Raw genomic sequence first — 20,266 nt, forward strand, 5'->3', positions numbered from 1 at the left:
ATGATCATGTCCTAAGACGAGTCATCATATTACTAAGGAACAATCCACAAGTAGCAAACAAGTGAAGATGCCCCATCCTCGTCTTTCTAGTCAAAGACACCCTAGAGATAAAATCTCTAGTTAGAGACATCCTGGAAAAGCTAAAAGACATGTCACTAAAATAAAATCATAAACAATAAAAAAAAAAATGAATGAATAGATGATATGTTTTATGCCAAAATGATTTTTGTCCACAATAAATGTGTTGATTGGATATGTTGATAGTGTGTTGTGATGTCTTCTTAATCATAATCTTGTCACGTCGTGATTCTATTGAAGTTAAAAGTTGCATGCTCATCCAAAATGTTTGTTTCTTTGCAATGTTTATGAATTTTTTTATTTTGATCAAAAGTTTTAAGATTTTTAGGATTTTTTTTCAAGACTTTTTACAATTTTAAGGATTTTTTCAGGACAATTTATGATTTTTAAGTTTGTTTTTATAACACTTTATGATTTTTATGATTTTTTTAGTATATTTTATGACATGATTTTTTTAGGATATTTTATGATTTTTCTGATTTTTTCAAGACATTTTATGATTTTTTAGGACATTTTATGATTTTTTTAGGACATTTTATGATTTTTTCAAGACCTTTTATGATTTATGATTTTTTTTGGACATTTTATTATTTTTTTAGGACAGTTTATGTTTTTTATGATTTTTTTAGGATATTTAATAATTTTTATGATTTTGTTTTGGCATATTTTATCATTTTTATGAATTTTTCATGTTCTCCTCTAGTGTCTAGCAAGGTAAAAGTGATTATGAGTGGATGAATGATTGTATGAGACATGAATGTATAAGTGAATGATGGAGGAATCTTATGTGATTTTCAAGGACTATCTCATAATAGGATAGCATGTTAATCCAAGCATAAGGACCAAATATAGAAATATAAAGTTGTTGGGAATTGACACTCATCTGGTGAATTATGATAGCTGCTTATTGGTCTAGGGTTGTCATTGATGGAAACTCTTCTTGGTGATTTGATTCAGTGATCATGATTCATCATATCCAGAAGAATGAGTTAACCGGTAGGCAATTAACCAATAAAATAGGGCCACCTTGATAATGTTTTGGTTCAGATTGACTTCTTATGATTGCGGTGACTTTGGTGGTTGATCTCATGTTCTTGGTGAATGGAAAGATCTTTAGGAAGTGTGTGATTATAATCTTTTGGTCTGGTGCTATGTTTTGTTCCAGATTGAAGTTGACATGTGACTACACATTACACTTCCTGAAGTCAACTTGAAGGAGATTACTTTTATGTTAAGAGCAGATATATAAAGATTGATTTTGTGATTGGTTTTCGATGTAATACTAGTGTGGTGATCCATTTTGGTGCAATTGAGCATAGTTTCATGTGCGCATTTGGTTTACAGGTAATTTGGTAGCTAACTGAGATAGAAACAAAGTATTTGCAGAGCGGGTACAATCAAAGATCTAGTGCTTAACCGGAATTCATTCTTGCATTATCAGATGCTATCTCAAAGTTCATTTCATTGTATTTTCTCATTGTAATAAATTTGAAATTCATTAAGACTTCCTTGAAGGTTGTAGCCTTTTGGGTCATTGTATTTGAGCAGTGAGCTCTAGGCAGTGAGCTTGAATGCAAGTGCATTCCCCATCTATGTAATATATATGTACTCTTGGCCATAGTATATAAATAATGTGGGTTTCGGCCCCACCATGGTTTTTCCCTTTCTGGGTTTCCATGTAAACATTCTGCTGTTGTGGATCTGTGGTTTATTTATTGCTTGTTTATGTTCCTTAATATTATGCATTTCTAATCGGTGGATAAAGAATAAGTTTGTAGATTTGACTTTTGGAAGATCACAGATTCACCCCCCTCTTAGTGATATCTGGTTCTAACAATTATCATCAGAGCCTAGTTCCTCTAAGGAAGCTTAACCGATTGAGGAAGATCCGAGAGATTGATTCAATGGATTTTGGTTTTCAAAGACAACTCAATGTGGCACTTGAGGATCTTAAAGTAGCTAGAAATGAGATTTGTACACTGAAGGAAAACTTGAATGTTGTTGATGAATTCATTAGTGAGCTAAAGGATCAAGCAAGTGTCTATAGAGAGAAGAGGAAGGAATTGATGGACAATTTGAAGGAGAAAGAATATCAAATAATTGGAATATCAGGACAAAGTTGATGAAGTTAACAAGATTGAGAAAGAAAATGCTTCTTTAAAGAATGAGATGCAATGCATTATGTGAGGTTGACCAAGGAAATTGAGGACTAGAAGAAGAATGAGGAGAATCTGGTACAATCATTGAAGGAAAGAGATGATGAATTCTTCAGGCTTACCTATGTCAATGATTAGTTAAAGCTTGAGTTGACACAATCAAGGAATAATTCTCAAGAGCTTGAAAGACAAATTGCTACCTTGAGAGATGAACTTGCTACTGCTAATGAGTACAAAGACAAATTCAAAGCTAGTTCAGCAAGGCTTGATGAGATGCTGGAAAGTCAAACACATGGAAAGGACATGTGAGGTTTAGGATTTGAGAAAGGTGAATCCTCCAAATCTAGACAAAGAAATGTAAAACCTGATCAGAAGAAGAGAAAGAATCCTTTGGTAAGACAACCTAATACTCATAAATTCAATCATAGATGTTTTACTTGCAATAAGTTTGGTCATATGGAAAGTCAATACAGAAGTAGGATGAATAATGGAATCATGAACAATATCAATAGGATCAACAATATGAATAATGTTCCTACCTTTACCATTCATTGTTTCATATGCAATAACTTTGGACCAAAGTCAATTATGTGTAGAGAAATAATGATTAAATTTTAGAACAAAAGATGATATGCTTGTGGAATGTTTGGACATCTCTCTAATTAGTGTAGGATAAGACCAAATATTATGAACTTTAGACCTATGCAGAAAAATGTTGTTTGTAGAGCGTTCAACAAAATTGGTCACATTGCCAAGTACTACAAAACAAAAAATTAAATGAAAAGAGAAAGGCAAAGGTAGATGCGATCAAAGATCAACATAAGAAGATGTGGGTAAAGAAGGATGAATCTAAGGAAGATAATAGATCTGTACCTAAATCTGGTGCAGAATCTTCATCTGGTAACTAGGGCTTTTGGTCTTAGGCAGAGGAAAACTCATACAAATCTTGTAGTGCCCCTTGATGAGATTTGTAATCGATGGATTACAGATGGCACAAATAGAATTTTAGTTGATATCCAAGATTCAGATGGTTGATTTCGGCATTCGGTAGTTAAACAAAGCATCCGGTTGGATATCTAAGGCACATTTATTTCAAAGTGAAATTAGGGTTTGACAAGTTAAAAGGAAAAATATGAGAGTAATTATTCACTTTGTGAATAGTGTTTCTGATCTACAGAATAAGGCGATCAAGGTTTCTAGGCGATCATAGAGCTAAAAGTGATTCGGCGATTGATCTAGGGCATTTGATAGTCAGTTGAGGTATTTTTTGAAAAAGTATTTTTGAGTTTGGTTTTCTGAAAATTTCAAATGGCATCCTTGTCTTCCATTTCTACTCCACTGGTGCTTGAGTTCAAGGATAGACCCCGTACCATGTTCAAGAAGAACCCTTACAAATCCATGGAGGTTAACCTAGTTGGAGCCTTCTCTTCCATTACCCATGAAGTATTGCAATAGATGATGTACGGACCTATATTCACTATGATATTGAGGACATAGACATTGAGGATATCTTGGACCTATATACCTACAACATCATGGATGAGATCGGCAACACCAAGCCAAAATTTATGCAGGTGCAAAGAAAGGTTTCACTCAATTTGTAAATTTTCCATCGTTTGATGAAAATGAATGGGTGAGGTATGTATTGAGTATAATTCGTGATAAATTTATATGCCTTGACCAACCTTATAAAATCACTTCAGAAGAAAATAGGGTGGTAACTTGTTTGAATCAAACTGGTGACAAGCTAGGGCTATGCAAAGTCACAAACCCTACCGTCAACCAGTTAATCGGTGCGAAGTTTGATGGATGATCAATGAAGATGATGTTGTTTTCTACAATGGTAATTGGTTACAAAGTGTACCAATCTAACCAATTGAGTTTTGTATCCAACACTGCCATCCATGCAACCTACTAGATGGTTAAGGAAGATGCTCATTATGATCTTTGTAGTGTTCTACTAGAGGAATTGAAGATAAATTTGAAGAAAATTAAGAAAGATAAGAAGCATGTTTTCAAATTTGGTTCCTTGATTATCTATCTGGCACTTTACTTCATGAATCAAATCCCTAGAACCAATAGAGTGCAGTGGGATTTGATAGACTGGTGGCCCAACAGATAAAATAGGGGCTTGATAGACTTAGTAATAGGGAGAATCAGAATGTTGCATTGTGGGCATTCTTCAAGACTTTTCAGGACAAGATGAAACAGGGAGTCAGAATCCCCAAGGAAATTGTGAAGAAATTGGAGGGGATAATCTAGTTTATGGTAAACAAAGATGAATGTCTCATGGAGGAGGTTCAACCCTGGACAATGTAGATAATGCCTATGCACTATGAGGTTGATGCAGGGACTTTGGATGCTTACGCACAACACCTTCTTAATGCTCTGGTGGATGATAAAGAAAGAAGGTTTGGAACTTTCCAAGAAAAATCAATGGAATTACACACCAAGTTCACCGAACTAGGAAGGAAAAAAAAAGTTGCTAAAATAGTAGAGGACATCCTTGTTGAGGAAGTTCACCCTCATGAAAAGGTCAGAGCTACTAGGGGTGCAGTTGAAAAAGCAAAGAAACAAAAGTCTGCACCTGCTCCAGCCAAGGTGAAAGTGATAGGATCTTCTCCCACTCTGATGAAGACACCTCCTACTGAATCAAAACATTCTGGTTCATGTGCAAAGGGTAAAGGTGTTCTGAGGAAGAAGAAAAACCCCCAAATAGAGTATGTGGTCGTTTCTCTAGTGCAATCTAAAATTGAGTCAGATGCGGACATTCCTAAGGCTTCAAAGAAAGGAGAGTTTGCTAGGGTCATCTAGAAACCCCAATCTAGTGCTAAGAGGAAAGAGAAAAAGGAGAAGAAAGCAAGGCTTGATCATGTACTATCAAGAAAGCTTAAGTGAGGAAAGAAGACAAAACTTGACTTGGATGTGGCAATAATGTTTATGATATAGCGTCGGTAGAAATCCTATAGGTCGACTCAACAAGATCAAATATGTGAATGGCCTATTGGCCTTACACATTTGATGAATCTATCAACTTATATTAACCCTTTAATATCTTTATGAAGTCACATATGCATTATCAAGTTTAATGATTAAACATATATATTCAAGTTTGACTTATTGGATTTGTTTCAAAGGGGCCGACTTTTGGTTAAAATCCTCCACCCCTCATTTGAAGGCATGCAATGGTTCATGAAGGTCATGCCTCATTGATGAGAGCTGACTCTTGGATATCTCCTTTTGATGGATATATATGGATGTGGTCTTCCCTCTTTGGAACATAGATGAGACAACAAGTTTGATCATAATTAGAGAGATCGAATTCATGTATAAGAAGATCAATTGATGGTGAGAAATTTATGTATCATGCTCAGGGGTGATGATAAGATCTTATCGTCTATGGTTGGAAAGGCAACAAATCTGATGTTTGCCTATGGTTAACAAGCACTCCCTTAAAATCAACATTATATCAGAGCCAGGTCTATACTAGGAGCCCCAAGCACATGAGAGGTGTGGCTTAAGGGGGTGTTGGTATTGGAAATAAGCCACACCTGGGCTAACAATGGATTGGTCCAAGAGGGGCTAGTAGCTCAGTGGTAGAGCACTCCAAGAATGTATGGAAGGTCCTAGATTCAAGTCCTAGCTGGTCCATTTGTCAACATGGTATTAGAACAGGTTCCTTCTATAGAGCCTAACCGCTTGAAGGTAGATATTGTTCTCTTAAGGTGAATTCAATCAGAAACAATTGCATATTTAAGATCTCTTCCAAATTGAAAAGTGACTATAGAGGATAATGCATCGATTACACTCGTTTACTTCTACACTTCTCAATAGCGTCGGTCAGGTGTCTAAATAAATCTAGTGGCAATCAGGGGATCGAGTCTTCCTAGGCCTCAAGAACAAGTATGATGGCCCAAAATCCTTTGTGTCTAAAGTTCTATGGGGGAACACAGATAGCAACCTATGCAAAAAAAAAAAAAAATTGCCTACTGTTGGCATATGTGCAGAGCATGATGACATGATGATATTGTATGGTGTCATTGATGTCAATATGTTGAAGTATGAACTAATATGTTGTAGTAAGCAAACTGGCAAGAGAACCAGTATGATGATGTAAACCATTATTTGTGAAAACTGAAGTGGTATGTTTGTTCAAGGTGAACCGATATCTTGGAATGGGAATTGGTAAATGGAAGTTTTGTATTGGGGTTTCATTTGGCATGACTATTGGTTGGTAGTCCTAGCTTCAGGGTTTCCTGTTGATGCATTCCAAGATTGTGTGATTCAATTGATGACATCTTGTGATGAGTTAGCATTGTAATGAAGACTAGATAATGTTGCCATGACAACCTTGTGCACGTGAAGGATTTCCTTGAGGATCTTGTTTGGAGATTGATCATATCTACCTCGGGAATGTGCGAAGTCTCTATAAACATTGGAGAGCGTGCGATGAGTTATCAGCTTCCTAAAGCAGTGAAGAATGAACGTTGGAGAACATCTTGAGATCTGTTCAAGAGTATTGTATTCGATGCAGTGTTATTAATAGTTAGGATTGAACCGAGTGGATTGTATAACCTAAATGTTTAAGGTTTAAGGTTTATGCTACCGACCTATCTATTTCCTATAAGTTTGATTATGTTTTTCATTTTGAAGTTGTTGGCAAATATTATGTGTGTATCCCAGTGAGTGATACTTGATTCTTGCTAGACCAAACAAGTGTGTTGATACATGTAGAGTGTGATTATAGAAGAAAAGGAGCTAAAGTAGATCTGCCTTGGCATTGATTGTTGTTATCAGATCAATGTATTACCTGTTGACTTCTAACCATTTCAGCAGTCCGAAAATCTCTTAACCGGGTAGCTTTAATAGGGTGACTCAATTCAATGAGTTCTTCAAATCCTCTTACGAGGTAACCTTTAACATGGTTCTAACCTTTAACCGGGTATTTAGCCATCCCTTAATTGGGTGATCCCTAGCAGAACCTATTGTAATAGTCTTTAACCGGACTAGGCTCCTAATAGAGCAGACTTCAAAAGAGTTCAAAGAGTAGCTTGTGGGTATTCATGCCCACCGTGGTTTTTCTCAGTTGGGTTTCCACGTGAAAAATCAGTGTGTCATGTGTGATGCCTTTCATGTGATTGTTTAGTGTTTTATGTCAAACTGGTAAAATATGTTGAACTAGCAGTCATTATATTTTTCATGATAGATTAACTATTTATGCATAAGGGTGAAGTGGAAATGAGGTATTTTAGATTGTATGTAAAGCTAAGGGTTACCAGTTTATGTCTTTGACATTCTCCCTATGTTCTATAGCTAGTAATCTATTTTAGACCAGTGTTATTGCTTGCTAGTTAAAGTTCAGTGTTTGCCGTCAAATCAGTTTGGGAAAAGTGTTTTTGCCTATACTGATTTGTCTCACTACCGGTTTGGTACTAATTGTTCATAATTTATTCATCAATTGGTATCAGAGCATCCTCCAGGTCCTCTGTGTTGTAAGCTTAACCGCTTGAGGAAAAGATCCTACTCTAATGATGAAGAGAGAAGGTCCAAAGTTCAATAGAGACAACTTTAAAATATGGAAGGATAGAATGAAAATGTACATCAGAAGCATAAGTGCTCAACACTAGAGCTATGTTGAGAATGCTTATGTTATCCCTACCGGTACTCTAACCGATGATTAAAAGATAGAGATTCAGTAGAATGGGCAAGTCATGGAAGCCCTAATCAGCAGTCTATCTGACATTGAGTTTATTGATGTTCAGGATAAAGACAATCTGAAAGAAGTATGAGATGCTCTTGAGAATATCTATGGTGGTGATGAGCATGTGAAACAAGATAAGGAAGAGAGACTTAGGGGAAAGTTTGAAGACATGTAGATGGTTGAAGGAGAGACCATTCAACAATATGGAATCAGAATCAAAACTATTGTTGGATACATCAAGAGTGCAGGTGGTATAATAGATGATCCCACTATTGTTAGCAAATTCTTGAGATCCTTATTACCAATATATGCAATAAGGGTTGCTACTATTCAGAAGTTGAGGTCTAAAGACAAGACAAAGGTATCCCTAGACTCCATCATTGCTAAGTTGATAGTGTATGAGCTAAATAATTATGATGGCAGTATTCAGAAGACTAAATCAACCTTTAGAGCATCTGTTGCACCATCTAGAAAGGGCTAAGAAGCTAGTACCAGTGGTGAACCAAGATAAAGTAGAGAAATGGATGATGAGGAGATCCTGATGGAATTTGAAGCTCTTCTTTCCCAGAGAATTCCTAAGGGAACTGGTAAATACAGAGGTAAGCTCCCTCTGAAATGATTTTCTTGCAATAGGATAGGACACATTGTTGTAAACTATCCTAATGGTGATAACAAGGACAAACCAGAGAAGTTCAAGAAGTTCAAAGGAGGAAACAAGAGAAACTATTTTGTAGCAGTTGATGAAGGTGTCACTGATGAGGAATTAGAAGATGAAGAAAGTGAAGACATTATGTTTGTAGCAGTTAAGGAAGATGCGTCAGACAAGAAGGCTCTTGTCCCTCGCTTTGATAATTCCAATGAGTGGATTATTAATAGTGGTTGTTCTCACCATATGACTATTGACAAGAGTAAGGTTCTATCTCTAGAAGAGTATTATGGTGGTGTGGTTCATTTTGGTAATGATGCACCATGTATGGTAAAAGGTAGAGGGTCCATCTCTCTGAATGGAAAAAGTAGTGCTGACAATGTGTATTGGGTAGAAGGTCTCAGACATGACCTTTTGAGTGTAGCCCAGCTGAATGATAGTGGACTCACTCTGGAATTTAGAGATGGAGTGTGTAAAATAAAAGGTAAGAGTGGTGAACTGATGGCCACCAGTATGTAGACCAAAGGTAACCTATTTCAGCTGAATGCAAACATCAGTACATGTCTAATGGCTAAGTTTGATGATAGCTGGATATGGCATATGAGACTCTGCCATGTAAACTTTGATAATATTGTGAAGGCCAGTAAGATCAAGGCAGTTAGAGGATTGCCTATGATGAGAAAATCGGAGAATCGTTTGTGTAGAGAGTGTCAATTGAGGAAAATGTCTTCCTCAATCTTCAAAGGTAAATCTTTCACTAGAGACAATTTACTTGGTCTTGTGCATACTGATTTGTGTGGTCCTATGAAAACTATGAGTGTGTAGGGAGATAGGTATTTTATGATTCTTACTGATGATTGCTCAAGAATGAGGGTCACATTCTTGAAGGACAAGTCTGAAGCCTTTGGAAAGTTCAAAGCCTTTAGAGCACTAGTTGAAAAAGAAAGCGGTAAGAGGATTAAGTGCCTAAGAACTGATCAAAGAGGAGAATTCACTTCTGATAAATTTAACAAGTAATATGAAGAGAACGACATCAAAAGGCAACTATCTGCCCCCAAGGAAACATTGCTCACACTTTTTGGAGAGAAGCGGTGAGCACTGCAGTCTACACTATGAACCAGGTACTCATCAAGAAAGGTAAGGATAAAACTCCTTATGAGTATTGGATGGTAGGACACTAGTGGTAAGCTACTTTAGAGTGTTTGGTAGCAAATTTTATATCAAGAGAAGTGAACATCAGAGAAAGTTTGATCTAAAATATGATGAGGGAATATTCCTAGGGTATTCCACAAAGAGAAAAGTTCTCAAATGTTTCAACAATAGGACTTAGATAATTGTTGAAAGTATCAATGTTAGAGTTGATGAAACCTTTGAGAAACCTGAGGAAATCAACAATGAGCAAGAAGGAGAGGAACCGGTAGTAACCTTCTAGGAACCGGTTGCCAAACAACCTAGCACTAGTAACAGTGCTCCTACACTGGTAGATGTTGATGCTGATGAAGATGAGAATGAAGAAGAAAAGCAAGAAGAAACAACTAAGATCATTCCTAGGTATGTGAAGCTAAATCATGATCCAAAGCAGATCATAGGAGACAAGGATGTAGTAATTCTTAAAAGAAGAAAGGTCAAAGAAAACTCTTGCATGATCTCTGAATTTGAGCCTAAAACATTCAAAGAGTCACATAAAGATGAAGACTGGATCAAGCCAATGGAAGAGGAACTTGACTATATAGAAAAGAATGGTACATTGTCTTTGGTACCCAGACCTGAGCATACAAATGTCATAAGCACCAAATGGGTTTTTAGAAATAAGTTGAATGAAGATGGCACAGTGGTAAGAAACAAAGCCAGACTGGTGTGTAAAGGATATGCTCAAGAAGAAGTAGAAGACTATGGAGAAACCTTTTCTCTAGTAGCCAGATTGGAAGGAGTTTGTATGCTTCTTGCATATGCAGCATTCAAGGGATTCAAAGTATATCAAATGGATGTAAAATCTGCATTCCTAAATGGAATACTAGAAGAGGAAGTGTATATTGAGCAACCAGATGAGTTTTCCCTATCAGAAGATAGTGACATGGTGTGTAGGATACATAAAGCCTTGTATGGACTAAAGCAGGCACCTAGAGCATGGTATGAATGCTTGCACTCCCATCTTGTGAAGATTGGATTTGAAAGAACAAGTGAAGATAGCAATATCTACTTGAAATCAAAAGGAGATCAGATTCTGGTTTGTGAAGTATTTGTTGATGACATAATTTTTGGTGGAGTTGACAAGATGAGTCATGACTTTGCAAATGAGATGAAGAAGGAATTTGAGATGTCACTTATAGGGGAGATTAAGTTCTTCATTGGACTACAGATTCAACAAATGAAAGATGGAATCTTTATCACTCAGCCCAAGTATGTCAAAGAGGTGTTGAAGACCTTTCGGATGGAAGACAACAAATCGGTTGGTACACTGATGGTGACCAGTTGTAAATTATCAAAAGAGGATGATTCAGAGTTGGTAAATGAGAAGGAATACCGACCAATGATTGGTAAATTGCACTATGTAGTACATAGCAGACTAGACATTGCACATGTAATGGGCATTACTGCACAGTTCTAGAAAAGCCCAAGAGAATCCCACTTGGTAGCAGTCAAGCAGATTCTTAGATATCTAAAGGGAACTATTGACTATAGATTATGGTATCCATACAGTAATGATTTCAACCTGAAAGTGTTTACAGATGCTAATTGGGTTGGTAATGTGGATGACCGAAAGAGCACAACCAATGGTGCATTCTTTCTTGGTGGTAGACTAGTCTCATGGATGAGTAAGAAGAAGAGTTGTGTCTCTCAGTCTACAACAGAAGCGGAGTATGTTGCAGCATTTATGAACTGCACCTAGACAATTTGGATGAAGCATGTATTAAATGGCTTCAAAGTTCCTGTATTCGAACCAGTAAGTATATTTTGTGACAATACAAGTGCAATTAACATCTCCAAGAATCTGGTTTTACATGCTAGAACTAAGCACTTCAAGCTCAAGTATCATTTCTTGAGGGAGAAGGTTCAGAACAAAGAGGTTGTACAGGAACATGTTTCTAGTAAGGAGCAGTTAGCAGACATATTCACCAAGCCTCTACCAAAGTCTACCTTTACCTATTTGAGAGGTAAATTAGGGGTGCTACCACTTCAAGAGGTGAACTAAAGGTGTGTGCTCCACATCAGTCAGGTCTTACATTGATATATCTTTTTTAGGACTGGTGTGTTGAAGGATGCTACTCCTTAGGGGGAGTAACATAGTGGAACATAGATGTGTATGCCTCCACTTTGGCATTGTTGTCAAAGGGGGAGAGGATGTGAAGTGGAAAATATATCTATCGTATTGGAGAGAAGATGTGAAGTAGAAGCAAAAAGATATCTTTGTATATTGCCATCAATGCAAAAGGTAGAGATTGTTGGCATATATGCAGAGCATGATGATATGATGATATTGTATGTTGTCATTGATGTCAATATGCTCAAGTATGAACTGGTATGTTGTAGTAAGCAAATTGGCAAGAGAATCAGTATGATGATGTAAACCAGTATTTGTCAAAAAGTGAAGCGGTATGTTTATTCAAGGTGAACTAGTATGTTGGAATGAGAACCGATAAATGGAAGTTTTGTATCAGGGTTTCATTGGGCATGACTACCGGTTAATAGTCTCATCTTTAGGGTTTCCATTTGATGCATTCCAAGATTGTGTGATTCAACTGATGACATCTTGTGATGAGTTAGCATTGTAATGAAGACCAAATAATGTTTCCATGTCCGCCTTGTGCGTGTGAAGGATTTCCTTGAGGATCTTGCATGGAGATTGATCCTATCTACCTCAGGAATGTGCGAAGTCTCTGTAAATGGTGGAGAGTGCATGATGAATTATTAGCTTCCTAAAGCGACAAAGAATGAACATTAGAGAACATCTTGAGATCTATTCAAGACTGTTGTACTCGATGTAGTGTGATTAATGGTTAGGATTGAACCGACTTGATTATAAAACCTAAATGTTTAGGGTTTAGGGTTTATGCTACCAACCTATCTATTTCCTATAAGGTCGATGATGTTTTTCATTTTGAAGTTGTTGGCAAATCTTATGTGTGTATCCTAGTGAGTGATACTTGATTCTTGCTAGACTGAAGAAGTGTGTTGATACCTGCAGAGTATGATTACAGAAGAAAAGGAGCTAAAGTGGATCTGCCTTTGCATTAACTATTGTTATCAGATCAATATATTACCTATTGACTTCTAACCATTTCAGCAGTTGGAAAATCCCTTAACTAGGAAACTTTAACAGGATTTTGTGTAAATCCTTTAACAGGGTGACTCAATTCAATGAGTTCTTCAAATCCACTTGCGAGGTAACCTTTAAGAGGGTTCTAACCTTTAACTGGGTATTTAGCCATCCCTTAACCAGGTGATCCCTAGCAGGATCGGTTCCTAGCAGAACCTATTGTAATAGTCTTTAACTGGACTAGGCTCCTAACAGAGCGGACTTCCAAAAAGTTCAAAAAGCATCTTGTGGGTATTCATCCCCACTGTGGTTTTTCCCAGTTGGGTTTCGACATGAAAAATCAGTGTGTCATGTGTGATGCCTTTCATGTGATGGCTTAGTGTTTTATGTCAAACTGGTAAAATATGTTGAACTAGCAGTCATTATATTTTTGATGATAGATTACCTATTTATGCATAAGGGTGAAGTGGAAATGAGGTATTAGATTTTATGGAAAGCTAAGGGTTACTAGTTTATGTCTTTGACATTCTCACTGTGTCTTACCAGTAGTAATCTGTTTTAGACCAGTGTTATTGCTTGCCAGTTAAAGTTCAATGTTTACAGTCAAATCGGTTCAGGAAAAGTGTTTTTGCCTATACTAATTCACCCCCCCCTCTTAGTACCGATTTGGTACTAATTGTTCATCATTTATTCATCAATTGGTATTAGAGCATCCTCCAGGTCCTTTGTGTTGTAAGCTTAAAAGCTTGAGGAAAAGATTCTACTCTAATGACGAAGAGGGATTGTCCAAAGTTCAATAGAGACAACTTTAAAATATGGAAGGACAGAATGAAAATATACATCAGAAACATAGGTGATCAACGCTGGAGCTATGTTGAGAATTCTTATGTTATCCCTACCGGTACTCTCAACAATGATCAAAAGAGAGAGATTCAAGAGAATGGGCAAGTCATGGAAGCCCTAATCAGCAGTCTATCTAACATTGAGTTTATTGATGTTCAGGATAAAGACAATCCTAAAGAAGTATGGGATGCTCTTGAGAATATCTATGGCAGTGATGAGCATGTGAAACAAGCTAAGGAAGAGAGCCTTAGGGGAAAGTTTGAAGACATGTGGATGGTTGAAGGAGAGACCAATCAACAATATAATCAAAACTATTGTTGAAGACATCAAGAGTGCAAGTGGTATAATAGATGATTCCACTATCATTAGCAAAGTCTTGAGATCCTTATTACCGGTCTATGCAATAAGGGTTGCTGCTATTTAGGAGTCGAGGTCTATAGACAAGACAAAGGTATCCCTAGAATCCATCATTGCTAAGTTGATAGCTTATGAGCAAAAGAATTATGATGCCAGTATTCAGAAGACTGAATCAACCTTTAGAGCATCTGTTGAACCATCTAGAAAGGGCAAAGAAGCTACTACTAGTGGTGAACCAAAACAAAGTAGAGAAATGGATGATGAGGAGAGCCTGATGGAATTTGAAGCTCTTCTTACCAAGATAATTCCTAAGGGAACTAGTAAATACAGAGGTAAGCTCCCTCTAAAATGATTTCTTGCAATAGAATAGGACACATTGCTGTAAATTTTCCTAATGGTGATAACAAGGACAAACTGGAGAATTTCAAGAAGTTCAAAGGAGGAAACAAGAGAAACTATTTTGTAGAAATTGATGAAGGTGTCACTAATGAGGAATCAGAAGATGAAGAAAGTGAAGACATTGTGTTTGTAGCAGTTAAGGAAGATGTGTCAGACAAGAAGGCTCTTGTCTTCCGCTTTGAGAATTCCAATGACTAGATTATTGATAGTGGCTATTCTCACCATATGACTGGTGACCAGAGTAAGTTTCTATCTCTGGAAGAGTATGATGGTGGTGTGGTTCATTTTGGTAATGATGCACCATGTATGGTAAAAGGTAGAGGGTCCATCTCTTTGATTGGAAAAAGCAGTGCTGGCAATGTGTATTGGGTAGAAGGTCTTACACACAACCTTTTAAGTGTTGCCCAACTGAATGATAATGGACTCACTCTATAATTTAGAGATGGAGTGTATAAAATAAAAGGTAAGAATGGTGAACTAATGGCCACCGATGTGCAGACCAAAGGTAACCTATTTTAGTTGAATGCAAACATCATTACATGTCTAATGGCTAAGTTTGATGATAGCTGGATATGGCATATGAGACTCTGCCATGTAAACTTTGATAATATTGTGAAGGCCAGTAAGATCAAGGTAGTTAGAGGATTGCCTATGCTAAGAAAATTGGAGAATCCTTTGTGCAGATAGTGTCAACTAGGGAAAATGTCTTTCTTAACCTTCAAAGGTAAATCTTTCACTATAGACAATTTACTTCATCTTGTACATACTAATTTGTGTGGTCTTATGAAAACTAGGAGTGTGCAAGGAGATAGGTATTTTTTGATTCTTACTGATGATTTCTCAAGAATGATGTGGGTCACATTCTTGAAGGACAAGTCTGAAGCCTTTGGAAAGTTCAAAACCTTCAGAGCACTAGATGAAAAATAAAGTGGTAAGAGGATTAAGTGCCTAAGAACTAATCAAGGAGGAGATTTCACTTTCGGTGAATTCAACAAGTACTATGAAGAGAACGACATCAAGAGGCAATTGTTTGCCCCCCGGACTCCAAAGTAGAATGTCCTAGCAGAGAGAAACAACCGAACTATAGTTGAAGCAGCTAGAACAATGTTGATCCAAGGAAACGTTGCTCACACTTTTCAGAGAGAAGTGGTGAGCACTGCAGTTTACACTATGAATGGGGTACTCATCAAGAAAGGTAAGGATAAAAATCCTTATGAGTATTGGACTGGTAAGACACCAGTGGTAAGCTACTTTAGAGTGTTTGGTAGCAAATGTTAAATCAAGAGTGAACATCAGAGCAAGTTTGATGCAAAATGTGATGAGGGAATATTCCTAGGGTATTCCACAAAGAGAAAAGCTCTCAAATGTTTCAACAATAGGACTCAAAGAATTGTTGAAAGTGCCAATGTTAGAGTTGATGAAACCTCTAATTAACCCGAGGAAACCGTTAGTGAGCAAGTAAGAGAGGAACCAGTAGTAACCTTTTGGGAACTAGTTGCAAAACAGCCTAGCACCAGTAATAGTGCTCCTACACCGGTAGATGCTAATGCTGATGAAGATGAGGATGAAGAAGAAAATAAAGAAGAAACAACTAAGATCATTCCTAGGTATGTAAATTTGAATCATGATCCAAAGAAGATCATAGGAGACAAGGATGCAAGAATTACTTGTTGATTTCTAACCCTTTAAGCAGTTGGAAAATCCCTTAACCAGGTAGCTTTAATAGGCTTTTGTGTAAATCCTTTAACAGGGTGACTCAATTCAATGAGTTCTTCAAATCCTCTTGCAAGGTAACCTTTAATAGGGTTCTAACCTTTAACTGGGTATTTAGCCATCCCTTAACCAGGTGATCCCTAGTAGGATCAGTTCCTAGTAGAACCTATTATAATAGTCTTTAACTGGACTAGGCTTGTAATAGAGTGTACTTCAAAAGAGTTCAAAGAACATCTTGTGGGTATTCATCCCCACCATGGTTTCTCCCAGTTGGGTTTCCATGTGAAAAATCAGTGTGTCATGTGTGATGCCTTTCATGTGATGGTTTAGTATTTTATGTCAAACTAGTAAAATATGTTGGACTAGTAGTCATTATATTTTTGATGATAGATTACCTTTTTATGCATAAGGGTGAAGTTGAAATGAGGTATTAGATTGTATAGAAAACTAAGGGTTACCGATTTATGTCTTTGACATTCTCACTGTGTTTTACCAGTAGTAATCTATTTTACACCGGTGTTATTGCTTGCTAGTTAAAGTTCAATGTTTGCAGTCAAATCAGATCGGGAAAAGTGTTTTTGCCTATACTGATTCACCCCCCCCCCCTCATAGTATCGGTGTGGTACTAACTGTTCATCATTTATTCATCACCTACTACCCAATCACAGGATTTTGCCGTAGATTTCAAAGCTCGACATTGTCAGCATTGAAAGATGTCAACTTGTGACTCAAACTCAAGATGTTGTGGTTGGAGAGGTTTATGTGCTTGATACAAATTCTTTGAAGAAGAAGAAAGGGATAGAGATAGAGCCCACATCCTTGTGGAATTGGTACTTGGATTGGCTTTATCAGCACAAGGAGCTTGGATTGTATATCGATGTTAGCCAAATCAAGTTTATAGATGAATTTGTGGTGGTGATGGAACCCAAGTTTCAAAGTGCTTTTAAGGCCTTGGAAGAGCTTGAGGCTTGTTCGATTACCAATTTGGACGAGGGCCGCATGGTTGGGAATTACTGGCTTAGTATATCTACTACTGATCCCAATCCTAATTTGTGGTAGTAGATTGATATAATGTTTGACACTATCTACAAATTTGTTGACAATGTAGTCAATGTCAAAGATGGACTCTCTGCTTAGAGCATCGCCCGATTCTTGTTGCCAGCTTCCTAGTGTGAATTCACTTTGAATTTGGTTTTGGAAGAGTTGCAGAAGGATCCATGGGAAACACAGATGGATGCAAGAGCTACATGTTGCACTGACACTACTCTCAGCATGGTCGCAGGGCTGGTTGGGGTTTGTGTGCCTAGCATTGCTGCCAGAATTATGCTTTTCATTGGCGGTCACTCTACCCAAGGTTCAGGCACTGAGGAATCTCTATTCAAGGAAGGAAGATTGCTTGTATTTCTTCATAGAGGAAGAATCAAAATTCAGAGGGAGTTTGACATATTGTCAGAAGTAACCTTGGATGAAGAGGTCGGAAGGTTGATATTTGCTTCAAAGGGAGCTTGTTTTTTAGCTTTAAAGGGAGCCTACCATTTTAACTTTAGAGGGAGCCTCACATTTCAACTTCAAAGGGAGCCACATCATCATGAAGATTTGGTTAATGCATTTTTCTTTGTGATGGAGAAATTTGAGGTGAAAGCCCTTGTTAATGAGTTCTTCTCTGAGAGAGAGAAGTTCAAGGTGCAATCCCTTTTTAATGAATTCTTCTTTGTCTGAGAGAAGTTTGAGGTTTCAGCCCTTGTTATGCAATCTTCTCTATGAGAGAAGTTTGAGGTATCAGCCCTTGTTATGCAATCTTCTCTATGAGAGAAGTTTGAGGTATTAGCCCTTGTTATGCATTCTTCTCTTTAAGAAAAGTTTGAGGTATCAACCCTTGTTATGCATTCTTCTTTGTGAGAGAAGTTTGAGGTTTCATCCCTTTTTATGCATTCTTCTCTATGAGAGAAGTTTGAGGTATCAGCCCTTGCTGTGCATTCTTCTCTATGAGAGAAGTTTGAGGTTTTAGCCCTTGTTATGCATTCTTCCCTATGAGAGAAGTTTGAGGTATCAGCCCTTGTTGTGCATTCTTCTCTATGAGAGAAGTTTGAGGTTCTAGCCCTTGTTCCACCCTCTGTGAGTAGGGTATGGCGGATCCACCCTCTGCAAGTAGGTATGGTGGATGTCATGTGAAAGAATCTATGACTTATTATTTATGTGTATTCACTATTGGCTTGATGATGATTGTAATGTATTCATCACTTATTATCATTGATAAAACACTTTCACACATATATGATTACATTGACTACCGGTATAACTTCAATTGGTTTTTACTACCAACTGGTATGTTCAAGGTCTATCTCTAACCGGTACTTTGTGTCAACTGGTATGTGCCTAAGAGATAACTTGTGGTAACACTAAGTCAGCATCGAAGTGAAGATGAAATTGAAGGTGAAGATCAAGTGGAAGATTCCTGGACAATGATTCACTAGTTTTATTCCAACCGGTATTGATTGCTCTAACCAGTATCTAATTTTGTGATGTGTTACCTACACCATTTGTTTGGTAGTCATTTTTGTGATGAGTTATGTTCAAATGCATAGATACACTACACCTAGTAAATTGTGTTCCTATGGCTCACATAAGGTTTGAATACCTATTTAAAGACATTTGAGTGAAGCATTTTGTGCGAGATGAAAAGGAGAGAACAAATATAGTAGAGGTGATCTATGCGAATACTTTTGCTGAAGAACGATAAGTGTTTAGATGGAGAGAAGTGTTGAATGTACTTAGAATGATCTGATCAATCAAGTTTGTGCTACTAAGAACAGATCAATTCTTTCTTGTTGTTTTCTAATCATTACAACTGAACTAAATCCCCTAACCGGGTAAGATCTAACAAGATTCATTGTACAAATCCTGTAACAAGGTGATCCATTAGTTTGGATTCTAAAATCCTCCAGCAAGGTTACTCTTAATGGGGTATAAGCTTCTAATCAAGCTTGGGATCTCTAACAAGATTCTCTCCTAGTAGAGCTCTTTGTAAGACCTTAACCGGTCAATTTTCTATTACTGCAGATAATTAACTTGTGAGTTCCATCTCACCATGGTTTTTACCTATTTGGGGTTTTCCACGTATAAACATTTGTGTTATGGTAGATGTTCTATTTATGTGGATGTTTTTATTTCATTTTGGATAGCATGTATTTTGTTTAACTGCTTGGTTAAGTTCATCTACTGGTTAGTGTTTAAAGTAGTGTTTGTTTTGGTATCACTGATTCATGCCCCCCTCTTAGTGCTTTTCAAGTCCATCATTCACCCTTGAGAGTAGCCATTTTCATAAAAAATCATGATTAGGTGATATGCTATCACAATGAGCTGATAAGATTCTTTCATTCACATGAGTGTAGTCATTATGTTAGTCATCACGATGAGGTGATGTGACTTGTAGAGATTAAGAAGGACTCCTACCTAGCTAAGAGGGAGTGTTGATGATATAGCGTCAGTAGAAATCCTATAGGCTGACTCAGCAAGATCAACTGTGTGAATGGCCTATTGGCCTTACACATTTGATGAATCTATCAACTTATATTAACCCTTTAATATCTTTATTAAGTCACATATGCATTATTAGGTTTAATGATTAAACATACATATTCGAGTTTGACTCATCAGATTTGTTTCAAAGGGGCTGACTTTTGGTTAAAGTCCACCACCCCTAATTTGAAGGTATGCAATGCTTCATGAAGGTCGTGCCTCCTTGATGAGAGCCAATTCTTGGATATCTCCTTTCAATGGATATATATGGACGTGGTCTTCCCTCTTTGGAACATAGATGAGATAGAAAGTTCTATCATAATCAGAGAGATCAAATTCATGTACAAGCAGATCAATTGATGGTGAGAAATTTATGTATTGTGCTCGAGGGTGATGATAAGAGCTTATCATCTATGGTTGGGAAGGCAACAAATCTAATGCTTGCCTATGGTTAATGAGCACTACCTTAAAATAAAAAATAGAATCTAGTAGGATGGAGACCTCCCAAATGAAGACTCACATTATTCCTCCTCTGTCTACTCAGGAATTAATAGATGAAATTATTAAAGATGGAAATTTGAAGTACATTTTTGTAT

Source organism: Cryptomeria japonica, chromosome 7, assembly GCF_030272615.1.
Source record: "Cryptomeria japonica chromosome 7, Sugi_1.0, whole genome shotgun sequence".
NCBI classification, from domain to species: Eukaryota; Viridiplantae; Streptophyta; class Pinopsida; order Cupressales; family Cupressaceae; genus Cryptomeria; species Cryptomeria japonica.